The 5,318-nt window shown below is 36.8% G+C and overlaps 1 non-coding gene across 1 annotated transcript; it reads left to right on the forward strand.

Moving 5' to 3' along the window:
* Nucleotides 1–4,997: 4,997 nt before the first annotated feature.
* Nucleotides 4,998–5,077, forward strand: TRNAL-UAG (transfer RNA leucine (anticodon UAG)). The gene has a single exon. It is a non-coding gene; the product is annotated as a tRNA-Leu (tRNA).
* Nucleotides 5,078–5,318: the final 241 nt, after the last annotated feature.

The following is a 5,318-nucleotide window of genomic DNA, read 5'->3' on the forward strand; positions in this document are numbered from 1 at the left end:
AGTAGAGAGAATAGAAAGTTACATCTCAAAGCTCTCCCGGATGGGATATATATATATAGTTCAATTTACTATATATATATTTACCAGATTTAACCATCTACTATATATAGCTATTTACTATATATAGCTTTACCCGATTTAACCATCTACTATATATAGCTATTTATCATATATAGCTTTACCGGATATAGCTTTACCAAATATAGCTTTACGGATATAACCGTTGACCAAGCTATAAATAAGCATCAGGCTCCATAACCTAACAATGTATATTTGAATATTTAGATTTTAACATGTTTATAAGGTAGGTTTGTTATCATCCGAACATCAATTAACCTTTTGACTAAATCCTTGATGTACTTCTCTTGATTTAAGAAGATACCATCTTTCAGTTGTTTGATTTGAAGTCCAAGAAAGAAACTGAGCTCTCCCATCGTACTCATCTCAAACTCATTACACATACATTTGGAAAATTCTTCACATAAAGAAGGGTTAGTAGAACCAAATATAATATCATCCACATATATTTGCACTAATAACATATCATTTTCTTTAATTTTAATAAAGAGAGTAGTGTCGAGCTTACCCATTTTGAAATCATTCTCAATAAGAAAATTACTAAGTCTATCATACCAAGCTCTTGGAGCTTGTTTTAAGCCCTAAAGAGCCTTTTTCAACTTATAGACATGACATGGAAAGTCAAAATTTTCAAATCCAGGAGGTTGTTTTACATAAAATTCCTCCATAATATAACCATTTAAGAATGCACTTTTCACATTCATTTGATATAATATAAAATTTTTGTAAGAAGCAAATTCATGTAACATTCTAATACCTTATAATCTAGCAACGGGTGCAAAAGTTTCTTCATAGTCTATACCTTCCTCCTGACAATAACCTTGAGCTACAAGTCTAGCTTTAGGCATTGCTTGCCTTCGACAACCAAACATCACTTTTGTGGAATTCAATTTTGTTTGACCACACACGTCGCCTGCGCATGCATGTTCAATCGTGCGCAACACAACAACGTTGCTTCTCATTGTCATATCAGTTCCCAACAACACGATCCATGCATCATGATATGATGCATGACCATCTTAGTTTGCTCAAACCATATGTTGGGAACTCACCCATGTGTCGATCATCTCATTAGGACATTTCAAACATTCATCCATCTGGATTCTCTTGAGCATCAGACTCTCCCGTGTACATGCTAAACCATTTACGACATACTTTCTTGATAGCGGGTGCATGATCCAACCTTCGACACATGGGTTGGGGAGCAATATTGGCACACCTATGCCATCTCTTACTTTCTTGTTTCTTTCATCAACCATAGAAAATGTTATCTATTTTAAGATTAAGATCAATCATTAGCTCAGGCATAAATCCTGGCTTGGAAAAATATGAAAATAAGGGCCACATTTTATAGGATAGGGGTAATGTGCCATTGCAACCATATCACAATCCTCACGCAAATCTTGTTAAACATGTCATAATCTAATAATCATGCCAAAAACTTGATGATGGAATATAAAATTTTCAAATGACTCACAGTGTCGAAGGAATCATCATTTTCAAATGACAATTGTGGTCGGTGGTGTTTGTTGTTACAAACCTTGAGGATGTGAATCTAAGAACGATCATTAAGGTCATATATTGTGTGTTCTTCTTCAATGATGGAAGGAGAAGACGCTAAACCAATTGAGGCGGAATCTTGGAGAATCTTTTAAAAATCACCTACCGAAGATGTCTGGGCTAAAACTGCTAGTAGCCTAGACATTGAGTTGAGAAATTCAGTGGCAGATCTTGGAGAATCTTGGAGAATCTTTTCCTTTGTGGCAGATCTTGTAAATGACCATTTGTCGAAAGACATATCAAAACTATTTACTTTTCGTTAAAGGATCGTCATATCCTTTCTGCCCTCATGTTTGATGTTCACATAGAGAACCTTAACATCTCATCAGAAGCATTCAAATGTCTCCCCCACAACTCTTAGATCTTCTCCAAAAAGATTTACTATGCTCATAGAGGTAAATCTGGAGAAATCGTCAACCTGTTTCCAAAACCCTTTCATGGGATCAGATTACTAAGAATTCTACCTGGATCCTTAAATATGTGAGCCTTCCAATTAGGAAAGACCCACAGTTTGCTCAAGTCATCGAACATGATGATGGAAAGCGTAAAAGTAAAATTCAATGAAAATTAAATTTTCTTTCCAAAGGTAAAGATTCTTAAGCTCTGATGAATCTCGAGATCTCCATAAAAAATCAACATGTCAAAGTCTATGCAAATAGAGACGGTTGATTACAACAAAGAAGTAGTTTTAGTCGATTATGAGGGCAATCCCAGATCTCCAACTCAAACCGAATTGGATACTACATCTATCTAAAACCAGATCGATATTATCACAAATGAATTGTCCACTGATAAAGAATTCCTTAAAAATGCATTACAACCTCGAAGGATTTCCTAAATATCCAACATCAAAATAACTTCTCAAACAAGATTCTCTCAACCATTGCAAGACAAGTTAAGAAGATTGAAGAAAAAATCAAGGTAAAACGACAACAAAAGAAATAAAAAAAACTATTGCAAATATTAATGGCGTGAGATTCGCAAAAGTTGAGGAAAGTTCTTTTATTTCATACGAGCTATTTTAGACAAAGTAATTAGTCTCGGGCTCAACAGAAGAGGCACTTGCTCTGATTGAAGAAAAGCTAAACAATCTTTCAATTTTGATAGAACCTTAAGTAATTAAACTTTTAGTGTCATAATCAACCATATGAGAATGACCTCAAAAATTTTTAAAATGATTTCTCCAAAGAAGAAAAGATGCCCAAAAAAAACTAGACCTCATCAACAAAATTGTTAAATTAGAGAACAAAGTCCAAAAAACTAGATGAAGAAAAGCCCTCTTTCCCCGATGTTCCGTTCGAAGAAAAAACTCAAATGACTCAATCCACCTATGAAGGAACATTCATACATAAGTGGAATATAGATGGTCTATCCGGTCATCTAGTCGTAAATGTAATCAACAAAATGTTGATGGGAGCTAGCGCCTATAGTCTTCGAGGTAAGTTTGACCACGCTATTGCTCAAATTGTAACTTTTGGTTTCACAGGAGTACTCAAGGATGGGTTGGAGAAGCATATCTCCGACGAAGAAAAGCAAAGGATACTCAACCATACTACTATAGAAAAAGAAGTACAAATATAAAAAGTGAAATTGGAATATCTCAAGTTATGGAGAATGATATAAGTGTTGAATAGCCGTTAATACCCTTTTATATATTGTCTTAAAGTTTGTCGTAGGTAAACTAGAAATCCATACTGAACGTTTGAGAAAATTCTTATGATTATAAGATGTGAAAAGTTAGCTACTTCTGATGGTACAAAGATATAATTGTAACTAAGGTTATGACAAGATATGATAGTACCCTTTAATTATGGATGATGCGCTTCATTGAAGGACTTCCAAAGTATATTTCTCGAAGGATAACTACCGCTCTCAATGAAGAGTGTAAGCATAAGATTCCTTGGAATGAATTCACTTATGGTGATTTAGGTTATGTAATAGCCAAGTCGACAGCCAGCAAATATTGTCTACTTTGGCCCGTTACGTATCGTCGTGAGTCTCACGATTTTAAAAGCATCTGTTAGAGATCAAAATGATATTAATTAACAAATTAGAGTGGCGCAGCGGAAGCGTGGTGGGCCCATACCCCATAGGTCCCAGGATCGTAACCTGCCTCTGATACCAACAATAAATAACATTCCCATCAACTACAAGGTCGATATAATTTTTGGTTTCACAGGAATACTCATACTCAAAGACAAACATGGCTTTGATACCAACAATAAATAACATTCCCATCAAGAAAAGAAAATTGGTAAACATATCTCCGATTAAAGAAAAGATAAATTCAAGGTTATCGCAAATATTGTCGTCTTCAACCTCCCTCACCTTCAACCTCACGATTATAAATGCATCTATTAGGGATCAATGATATTAATTAACTCTTTTAGGAACTTCACCAAACTCTTTTAAATACTCTATGGGTGTTGTCCAACTCATGGTCTTAAAATGCGTCTACTATGTTGAGAGTTTCGCCCTACTTTGACCAGTGCATCGTGTAACGGTCATACTTCTTCAAATGTGCGGCCTCTAATCTTGATACGCTCACCAATGGGGTACTTAATCTACATTCATATTTTTTACCTGGCTTTGTGGCTTTGTTGGACCTTAGGCAAGGTTTACCTTCGACATTCAAACATCACTTATGTGGAATCAAAACTTGTTTCACCATACACGCTGCCTATGCATGCATGTTCAATTGTGTACGACACAACAACGTTACATCTCATCGTCATCTCGGTTCATCACAACACGTCCCATGCATCGTGATGCAATCTCAAGTCTCGAGATAGCTTGACCATCTTGGTTGTGTAGACACATCCCTCGGGACAGTTTGGCCAAGTGGTCTAACGTGCCAGATTTAGGCTTTGGTTTGAAGGGGCGTGGTCCCACAGCTGTCATTTATTTTCATTTTTTGTAAACCTTCAAGCCTGCTGCTAGCACATATTATAAAAACCTCATGATTTTAAAACGCGTCTACTATAGAGAGAGTCTAGCCCTACTCCGACCAGTGAATCGTGTAACGGTCATACTTCTTCAAATGTGCGGCTTCGTGATCTTGACAAGCTCGCCAAAAACCTTATGGGGTACACAATCTCCATTCACATTTTTCACCTTGACTTTGTGGCTTTGTTATACCATAGGCAAGGTTTGCCTTCAACGTTGAAACATCACTTATGTGGAATCAAAACTTGTTTGACCACACACGCCGCCTATGCGTGCATGTTCTATCATGTGCGACACAACAATGTTGCATCTCATCGTTATCTCGGTTCCCAACAACACGATCCATGTATCGTGATGCAATCTCATGTCTTGAGATACTCGATCATCTTGGTTTTTCTAGACACATTCGTTGGGACAGTTTGGTCGAGTGGTCTAAGGCGCCAGATTTAGGCTCTGGTCCGAAAGGGCGTGGGTTCAAATCCCACAACTGTCATAATCATACTTTTTCAATCTCATCGTCCGACCCATGCATCGTATTGCAATCTCATGTCTAGAGATAGCTTGACTATCTTGGTTTGTCAAGGCACATTTGTCGTACAGTTTAGTCGAGTGGTTTAAGATGCCAGATTTGGGCTCTAGTCGTCTATTATGAAGAGATTCTAACCCAACTCCGACCATTGTCTCGTGATCTTGTCACGCTCACGACAAATCTAAAGGTGTACTCAATCTCTATT

The sequence above is a fragment of the Cucurbita pepo genome, chromosome 15 (genome assembly GCF_057944985.1).
Source record: "Cucurbita pepo subsp. pepo isolate OVF chromosome 15, ASM5794498v1, whole genome shotgun sequence".
Taxonomy (NCBI): domain Eukaryota; kingdom Viridiplantae; phylum Streptophyta; class Magnoliopsida; order Cucurbitales; family Cucurbitaceae; genus Cucurbita; species Cucurbita pepo.